A 10,396-nucleotide genomic window follows, 5' to 3' on the forward strand; every position below is an offset into this window, starting at 1 on the left:
TTTTTTTTTTTTTTTGTGAAGAGAAAAAGGAAGTGGGGAGAGGAGGAGGCACTGTAGAAAAGGCACTGCGACAATCCTGGGATGAAAACGAGGCACCATAACCAGAAATGACAAGCACATACATCTTGAAACTCAAACTCCTGCCTTTTTTTTTTTTTTTTTTCCAATTTGCCTCTGATAACCTCTTTTAATATTTTGTAAATCCCATTAAAAGCAGGACAGAATAAATGAAAGCGGGCCCCTACCAGGTTATATTTTTCATTCTCCTTTAAGACTGTTTTAAATAACAGAGATACCCTGAGAGTCAAGTCCATCCCTTTCAGCTTTAGGAAGCATTAAAAACCGTCAAGCCCTTTGAAACATCGCCTGCCCAAACCGTAACAGGCCTCTCGGTTTTTCTTCTCGACAGAAAGGCGGCTCTGGTTGTCCATTACTTTCAGTTTTGCTGGTTAGGGACATAACACGCCCCACCCTGAGCGCCGGGCTGTTTGGAATGTGTCGAGTCTATGCACTCCCCGGCTGGCGTCGCAGCCTCGGGAACCCCCCAGCGCTTTGTCCCTTTTCACCAGCAGGCGCCGCTGTCTCGGGGCGCCACGGCCGCCGCCTGCCCGCCAGAAGGCCGTTTCTGCCGGCTCCGCGAGTTTGCCCCCTGCCGCGCCCTACTGGTCTGTTTAGAAGCTGCCTTTCTTCACCCCGGACTTCCTGCTAAAGTTTCTGAACTGCTGTGCTCTTGTGACAGTTAATGCTATTTGAAAACGTCCTTCAAGGACTGCCCAGTGGCTCACTCGGGAGAGTGCGGCGCTGGGAGCCCCGAGGCTGCGGGTTCGGGTCCTATACAGGGATGGCCGGTATGCTCACTGGGTGAGCGTGGTGTAGACCACACCGTGCGGAGGGTTGCGATCCCCTTACCGGTCAGCTTAAAAAAAAAAAGGGGGGGGGCCGGCCCGGTGGCGCAGGCCGCTTGGGAGCGCGATGGCGCTCCCGCCGAGTGTTCGGATCCCACATACAGACCGGTTCCCGCTCACTGGCTGAGCGAGGTGCGGGCGCAGCACCGAGGGTTGCGGTCCCGTTGCCGGTCCGGTCCGGTATGGGCACCACACTGAGGGTTGCAATCCGTTGCCGGTCACGAAAAAAGACAAAAAGGAAAAAAAAAAAAAAAAAAAGGAGAACTTGCTTTTTTTGAAGGAGTGGAAACTCTAAAAAAACACATATATTTGGGATTGGGTAATCAGTGAGTTTTTTAACATCTCAAATACATCTCAACTTATTCGTATAAAAAGAGCTTCTGACACGACAAAGGCAATGTATGTTAAAAATTAGAACGCTTTAGAAAAAAAAAAAAAAATCCCCTTCCTGTTTATTCTAGACTCTTCTACAGGCGTGGAGAACAGCTTGCGAAAATTCAGCTGCAGCGCCATCTGCTGGACGTGCGGTGATGCTGCAAGGCCCTGCCCGCGAAGGAGATGTCGGATTTGCAGGTGAAGGCCCCGCCTTTCGCCCAGGAAAGGCTTTGGCACCCAGATAGCATTCACCTGCAGTCTGCTTATATAGAAAGAGATTAAACAGACTGTCTACAAGAAAATGGTCTCAGTGTTGAGGAACACTTGGGCCTAAATGAGCTGGCATTTATCATATTGGTGGTCTCTGAGGCTTCAGGGGACAAGGAGGCATGACTCATTTCATTACACCCACCCATCTCTCAGGAGTGGGACTGAACACCAAAACTGTTCTGCATTACTGCACACAGGGGAGTATCAGGGACAGAAGTCACAGTGTATTTGTTCTCTGAATGTAACTGATTGTGCTGAATGGAAAGAATTTCGAAGGTGAAGAGGGTGACAGAAATAAAATTAATCTGGGAGTAGGCAGGTGTTAAATGTAGCCTTGGCTGTGGTTTGATATAAGACCACTCAGCCCTGTACCATTTTCCAAACTCTTAAGTCAGTTCTGATTCACTTGAAGATTTTTCTGTTTAGGAGACTTCAGGTCCTTTCTACACAAGGATTCGAGCCTATTTGCAAACACTTTTATATACATACTACAACATAAGCCTGCATTCACCATGGTTGAAACTTTGTTAAAGCCTATAATCAGAAATGCTCGGGGAACTGGTAGAAAGCAGACTATTAGAGCAGATCACAGTTGGCCCACCCATCTGGAAAAACATGGTATCACTGATAGGAAACATTTTTAATGGAAACATGTTACTAAACATAGTTCTGACCCTTCAGAGCTTGATAATTATTTCTTTTTTTTTTTTCGTGACCGGCAACGGATCGCAACCCTCAGTGTCACGCCCGTACAGGACCGGGACCGGCAACGGGATCGCAACCCTCGGTGTTGCTCCTGCACCTTGCTCAGCCAGTGAGCAGCCGGACTGTACATGGGATCCGAACCCTCGGCGGGAGCGCCGCCGCGCTCCCAAGCGGCACACTGTAGCAGTGCGCCACCGGGCCGGCCCCTTGATAATTATTTCTAACAAAACTGAGTTTTTGTATTCTGGTATGAGCTTATAATGGTTTTCCTGAGAGAGATGAAGTGGCTTTATCAGCAGTATAGCCTAATGGAGCCTCAGTGATTATGTAGTCCTTGGGGACCATGTCATGTGACTTCCGTATATAGCCAATGTTTTACAACTTCAATAACTAAGCCTTCATGGACAAGACCTGTTTGATTCTACTGCCATAGTGATCATAGAGAAAATGTTAACCCCGTATATGTGTGCTTGAAGAAGGTACTCAGACAGCTGAGAAAACAGGATGAAAAATAAAATAAAAATCCACTGTGACAGTGCATGGATGGACTGTATCAGAGAACTAGAAGACTGAGAATATTTTCTATTTTGAATGAACAAAGAGTTTTGGGTACCGAATTGTGACCAGTATAGGAAATATTTGATTGCTGGTGCCACTTCTATCATACCTCACTTCTACTAATGTATTTGTAGAGGAGAGTCTTTCATAGAAATAAATAGCTGATAAATAAACAGAGTGTTGGCATTAAGTACGGAATTGAGCCCCTCCTGGGGAGGGTGTCCTTAGGGCCTCTTGCTTGGGATACTGCCGGGAACAGAGGTGGAGCAGTGGGACCAAATACCATGAGCCTTCACAGACTCTTCTTGGGTGGCACAAGGCAGTCCCTTGAAACTGAATGTTTTCTCCTCTGTGGTTCTCCTTATTTCATCAATTTCTTTGCCTCAGAATAGAGCCAAATACACAAACTACCTGTCACTTCCCTCACAGACGTCCCAAGAACATTCCTTGAGCACTATTTCTGGTGAACCCAATATGGAAAGACTACCAGTTCCCCCAGCAATTGAGCTCAAGGATCAAATATTTATGTTTGGCAAAAAGCAAGGGAACATTTTTGTAGAGATGACCTCTTTCTTGACTTTCACCTTGTTCTATAATTGGGCTTTTGAGAGTATGTGACCATTCTCTGGAAAAACACGAAACAGACTGAATTTAGTAGATGTTTCTATCTTGACCCTAGAGTTAAGTAGGTGTGTCCTTTGCAGTTGAAATTCTGCCTCGGGCTCCCGGTTAGCATAGTTGGTTAGAGCGAGGTGCTGATAACACCAAGGTCCAGGGTTCAATCCCTATACTGGCCAGCTGCCAAAAAAATGAAAACAAAGAAATTTTACCTCTGCAGAGGAATTGCCTTAACAATGTTAATACAATTATTTTTGTTATCTCAGCACAGATCAGTCTTCTCTCCCTGCAAAATGTTGGACTCATCGGAGGGTCTTGGCTTTCTGGCCACTTCCTTGGGGAAGTGTAGGGGTGGAGGGGAAGCTTCCCTTCTGCCCTCTCATGAGGTTTCCTGAAATGACTGACAATAGACAGATTAATAGGAGAAAAAGGCTTACAAATTTATTTACATATGCGTAAGTGTACGTGGGAGTCCCATAAATATGAGACTCAAAAGGTCAGGTGGTTGAGGTTTATATAACCTTTTCATATGGGAGAGGGAAGTGAGGGGCTGTAGGAAACTCTAGATAGGTAGTAAATGATTTTGAGAAAATGAGTGAGCCCAAAGAACAATGGCCTGGGGCAAAGTTCCTCTGAGTTCTGGAGGAGGTGGTGGAAAGATGAGGGGCAGAACTTCACTGTAAACAAAGGTTGTCATATTATGCAGATAAAGTCTCTCAGGTAATCTCTTAGAGTTGCCCTCAGAAGAATAGATGAAAAGTCTTTTTGGGCATGGTTAATCTTGTTTTTGATAAGATCCTAGGGAGGGGGTCTTAAGACAATTAAATTTACTTTGGAAAAAAGTTTTCATACTGGCCAGCTACCAAAAAAATAAAAAAGGAAAGACGTTTCCTTAGTCAAATGAGGAAATTCCAGACAGAGTCCCTCCCAGCACTTGGGTGTTGGGGAGAGGCAGAGGAGAAGTCAGAAAGTCCTTGATTTTGGGGCTGGCCCATGGCTCACTTGGGAGAGTGTGGTGCTGATAACACCAAGGCCACTGGTTCAGATCCCCATATAGCGATGGCCAGTTCACTCACTTGGGAGAGCATGGTGCTGACAACACCAGGTCAAGGGTTAAGATCCCCTTACCGGTTATCTTTAAAAAAAAAAAAGTCCTTGATTTTGAAGCAGCTTCTAAGGCCTTCCTATTTTAATTCAAAGTATTCAGCATGCTAAAGCATCAAACTTTTGGGGTACCATTTTCTGAGCCCCAACAGAAATCTCCTTTGATCCTGTAGGGACAGAAAGGGGGTGATCCATTTTCTCCCCATCACAAAGGTCATGGCTGACACACCTGTAAGAAAGGTTAGCAAAAAGAAAGAATACCAAATGGGAAAAGAACAGTCTCTTCAGATGGTGCTGGGAAAACTGGATATTCACCTGGGAAAGAATGAAATTGGACCCTTATCTTAACCATACACAAAAATGGTAACTATGTGAGATAATGTATTTGTTAATTAGCTAGATTTAACCATTCCACAATTTATATATACTTCAAAACATCATGTTGTACATGAGAAATACATGCAATTTTATGTCATTTTTTAAAAATAAACTTGAAAAAAAATTTTTTTCATAAAAAAAAAGGTTAGCAAGAGAAAAGCATAAAGAATGTATAATGTGCATAAGCACAGGAGCCATACAAAAAAATATGAGAGCTAGCCATTTAGCTCAGTTGGTTAGAACGTGGTGTTGGAACACCAAGGTCAAGGGTGTGGATCCCCGTACCAGCCAGCTGCCACAAAAAACACAGTTATGGTTGATGCATAAATACCCTCTGCATTGTGGAGAGGGAAGGGGTGGGGGCTGTAAACGAATGGACCCAAGAACAGACAATGGTTTGTAAGATTGTTTGGACACTGAATGGTCCTGAAGGACAAACAATGGTTGTGGAGAAGTTTTGGGAAGATGAGGGGAGGAACTTCATCATCAACCAAGATTGTCTCATTATGCAGATACAGTCTCGAGAGATGCCGTCAGAATAGATGAAAAGTTTATCTGGATTCTTATGGTGATGACTCTTCTCTGTGGTTAATCTTTCCTGGTTATTTGATGAGATTTCCTAGGAGGTGGGGTCTTAAGACAATTGCATTTCTTTTGGAAAGTTTTCTTAAATAAGGAAATTCCAGAGAAAGTCCTGTTGGTGCTTTGGGAAAAAGGATCAGAGGGACAGAGGACAAGAGAAAGTTGGAGAGAGACCTTGGTTCTGAGGCTTATTTCTGAGGCCTTTGAATTTTCTTTAATTCAGAGCACTGAAGGGCCAGCCCGTGGCTCACTCGGGAGAGTGTGGTGCTGACAACACCAAGGCCACGGGTTCAGATCCCTATATAGGGATGGCTGGTTAGCTCACTTGGGAGAGTGTGGTGCTGACAACACCAAGACAAAGGTTAAGATCTCCTTACTGGTCATCCTCAAAAAACAAACAAATGAACAAAGTGCAGTCAACATGCCAAAGTGCCATATTTTGAAGCATTGTTTTCTGAGCCCCAACAACCCCCCAGGTGCAGGGAGGCTGCCCCTGCAGTGAATTGGCAGCACCTCAAGGTTCCCCATCATAGCTCTGGTAATACCATATCATCACTGCTTATCTATCTGTCTCCCATACTGCACTCTCACATTCTGTGAAAATGGGGCCAAGGCTATTGTGGTCATTTTGTATCCCCAGCACTTAATTAGTAGTTCAGACCAAGCAGATGTTAGATAGGATTTCTAACACTGAGATGGGAGGGAAGGGTACTTCTGATGGAGGAACTGGCACAAGTACATAAAAGGGTATAGCCCTGGAAGAGTGCCAAGAGGCATGAGTGTGGTTTGGCTGAAACCCAAGGAGACTGACAGGAGATATCTTATCAGATATCTTACCTCTTTACTGACAGGTAAAGAGTCTGGGATGTCATGAATGTTAGTTTAAGGCAGTGGTCATCAGAACGTGAAATAGTTGCAAATGATGAAATTTCTGGTGTAATATATATTGGATAAGTGTTTTACATATGTTTTCATCAAAAGCTTGGAGCCACACATCTAACTCATTCCATTTGTAGAAAATATTATTTAATTGGCAAAACCAATCCCCATGGCCAAACCAGTCAAATAGATTTATTTTCTGTCAGAAAAAGTTTATCTTCATTTTTTCAACTGAAAAAAAAACTATATTGCTACAAGGCCTTCCACCATCTGATGTGTGACTTCTGATTCTAAGATAGCCGGCTGTCCATGGCACAGAGGCTTGCCATGAATTTGTCAAGTGGGTGAAATAAGGTACTGCCCTTTTAGTGTTTCCTCTTTGGCTCGCAAGAGATTCTCTCTCAGGTGTGATGCATTCTCAAATTATCCCCTTGCTTGGGGACAAAGCACATAGTACAATTCAGGGTGGTTGAGGGATACCTCTCTTTTGTGAAGGCTAAGAGTAATGAGGTAGAGGCTGGAAAAGAGAAGTCAGCTCAGTGCAAGCCATTCTCAGGAAGATCACTTTCAGGAGAGGGATATTTGGTAGATCAGAATCTGGAAACTGAGCTCCTTGATACTATATACTGTGTATTCTCAGCGGACCTAGACCCCAGTTTGGCTATGGTTTTAACGAACCTGGATTTTATCCTATAGATCAGAGATCTCCAGGGTGGGGTGTACAAGAAGTATAGAGAAAAAAATATGACAGATTCTAATTATACTTTTTAATGTTATCCTCTTATTTTATTTTTTGTTTTGGTGGCTGGCCAGTTCAGGGATGTGAACCTGCGACCTTGGTGTTAAAAGGCTGTGCTCTAACCAGCTGAGCTAACCAGCCAGCCCTATGTCATCCTCTTAGACATTCTATTTTGGTAGATGTTTATAATTTATATAAAATAGAAATACAATAGTTGTAATAGTCTGTTTTGTATTGCTATGACAGAAATACCTGAGACTGGGTAATTTATAAAGAACAGAGGTTTATCTGGCCTACGATTCTGGGACAGCTGCATCTGGCGCGGGCCTCAGGCTGCTTCTGCTCATGGCGGAAAAGTGGCAGGCAGCCGGCGGGTACAAGGAGATCACACGGCGAGGGGAAGCAAGAGAGAGAAAGTACCAGGGTATTTTAAACAATCAGTTCTCATGGGAACTAATAGAGCAAGAACTCACTCAGGCCCTCCTCCCCAGAGAGAGCATTAATCCATTCATGAGGGATCCACACCCATGACTCGAACACTGATTCCAACATTGTCACATTGGGGATCAGAGTTCCGCATGAGTTTTGCAGGGACAACACATCCAAAGTCTATCAATAGTGTATAAACAATATTAAAGTAAATTACATACAAGAGTACTTCAACAAGTTCATGGAAAAAGAGAATAAAAAGATAATATGAATATTTCCATGAACTTTTTGAAGACCCTTTGTCTTTTTTTTTTTTTTTTTAAAGATGACAGATAAGGGGATCTTAACCCTTGACTTGGTGTTGTCAGCACCACGCTCACCCAGTGAGCAAACCGGCCATCCCTATATGGGATCCGAACCCGTGGCCTTGGTGTTATCAGCACTGCACTCTCCCGAGTGAGCCACAGGCCGGCCCGAAGACCCTTTGCATATGCATGTATGTGTGTGTGTGTGTGTGTGTGTGTGTGTGTGTATTATATGAGAGAGAAAGAGGATGTGCAGACATTAGTTTACTGATAAGCACATGCAGTCAAACAAAATCTGAGGATCACTCACTTTTAGGGACAGTAGAGAGTCACTGAAGGTTTCTGAGTAAGGGAGTGAACAGGATGTAATTGTTGACTGGAGGTGACAGTGAGGAATAGTGCCAGGCGTCAGTGAGGAGGATACACAGAGATACCAGCCCACCTTCAAAGAGCTGGCAGTCTGACTGGCACATGGAAAAACAAGTGAATTGTGAATGATAAATAGTAATGACTAATTAGAGGAAGGACAAAGAGGAAGAAGTTTAAGAGAACGTAGAAACAGTGATTGTTTTTTATTCTGTTTTAAAACATGCATGCCTGCAGAAAGAGCGGAATTTTCTGCAAGGCCCTAAATGGGTCCCTAAATGGCCATACCACACTATTTTTATTTCAAATTCCACTCATTCTGTTTGGTCAAGTTCTTTCTTCTCCATATTTAACCACCAAATTGATGTTTAGCTTCTGGTTTGAGGGACCTCATCCTTCAGTTCTTAGAAGAAACACCTAAAAATGCAAAAGTTTGTGATTAGGCAGGATTTACAACTGTAGTCCTGGTCTTTCAGAAGATATCTACATTATGATGGTTAAAATGTTCGGAGAAAACAGGAAGTTGGGGAGAATTATTTGAGTAGCTTCCCTGTTTTTAGAAATTCTATTATGACCAAAATTTCCCAGAGAGAGGGATTTTTTTAAAAGTTCCCAGGCTGGCTGGTTAGCTCAGTTAGAGCTCGGTGTTTAACACCAAGGTCAAGGGTTTGGATCACCATACCTGCAAGCCTCCAAAAAAATAAAATACAATAAAAATAAAATAAAATGTATCCTATTATGGTTTACAGTCAAAAGAATATTTGAAAGCCATTTCTTTTCTTTTTTTTTTTTTTTTTGTCTTTTTCGTGACCGGTAAGGGGACCGCAACCCTTGGTTTGGCGTCGCCCGCACCACGCTCAGCCAGTGAGCGCACCAGCCATTCCTATATAGGATCCGAACCCGCGGCGGGAGCGTTGCTGTGCTCCCAGCACCGCACCCTCCCGAGTGCGCCACGGGGCCAGCCCAAAAGCCATTTCTCTTAAAAAAAAAAAAAAAAAAGTTCCCAGAGAACATCATAAGAAGGCATAATAACACCTTGTAGTTGTGTATAATAGAGCCAATCTCAAAGGGTTTTCATGATCTTATCCCTGAATTCCCACCAGTTACATCTCTGTTGTGTGTAAGGGTGAGAAAAGAGGTCAAGAGACATCCCAGACTCACAGTCTGAACAGGAGCTCAGACCTCCTGATAAATACTGTGTTGGAAAAACCCTGAAGCAATCACTCATATGCTTACTCAGACTCTACTTGCCTTACAATAACACCATAAGTATTGTCTTAGCCACTTAACAGAAGAAAAAAACAAGACTTGAGAAAGATAAGTGCACAATTACTAAGTGACAGAGCTGGAATTTAACCCAGGTCTGTCTTAACTCAGAACCTGTTTTAGTGCCTGGGAGGTAACTGATAATTTTTAATAGGACAGTTTCAGTAGAGTGATAGAGGCAGAAGACTGATTACAACTTACTTATCGAATATTTATTGAGGAGAGTGGAACTTCCAGCTATGGCAGAGGGGTGGGCAAATCACCTCCCTGAAAAAGCAACTACACAGCCAGAAAAAAATGATTAAAACAATAATTTCCAACACTCAAGAAATTGACCAGGGCCAGCCCGGTGGCACACTGCTACAATGCGCCGCTTGGGAGCGCGGTGGCGCTCCCGCCCAGGGTTTGGATCCCACATACAGACCGGTTCCCGCTCACTGGCTGAGCGAGGTATGGGAGCAACACCGAGGGTTGCGATCCCGTTGCCGGACACGAAAAAAGACAAAAAGGAAAAAAAAAAAGAAAAGAAATTGACCAAAGGCATATAATAATCTGAGAAGCATTTATGCTTGAATAACTGCTGAACTTTGATAATAACAGTGGGAATCTGTGGCATCCTTGCCTGGGGATGCTCCTGTTTCCAGCCCTCCCCCCAGCTCAGTCAGCATGGGGATTTTGCCAGGGTGGGGGTTGCTGTGAGGACCAGCTTGTCAGCCACAGTCAAAGAGGGCTTACTTGATTTGGAGCAGGGGAGGGCCAATGGTTCTACTGACCGGAGGTTACACTTGTGGCTGAGGCAAGTGTGGGTTTTTTTGTTTTTTTTTAATAAAAATTATTAAAACATTTTTCAAAAAAAATTTTTTTTTCTTAAAAGATGACCGGTAAGGGGATCTTAACCCTTGACTTGGTGTTGTCAG

General features: G+C 43.7%; 1 long non-coding RNA gene across 1 annotated transcript in view; it reads right to left on the reverse strand.

Moving 5' to 3' along the window:
* Positions 1 to 8,388: 8,388 nt before the first annotated feature.
* The window catches only part of LOC103598666, a 25,025-nt gene continuing 23,017 nt past the window's right edge, over positions 8,389 to 10,396 (reverse strand). Inside the window, exon 2 of the long non-coding RNA XR_551217.1 lies at positions 8,389 to 8,630. This is a non-coding gene — a long non-coding RNA (uncharacterized LOC103598666). The remainder of the gene's footprint in view (positions 8,631 to 10,396) is intronic.

This window comes from Galeopterus variegatus, unplaced genomic scaffold (assembly GCF_000696425.1).
Source record: "Galeopterus variegatus unplaced genomic scaffold, G_variegatus-3.0.2 Scaffold95, whole genome shotgun sequence".
Lineage (NCBI taxonomy): Eukaryota > Metazoa > Chordata > Mammalia > Dermoptera > Cynocephalidae > Galeopterus > Galeopterus variegatus.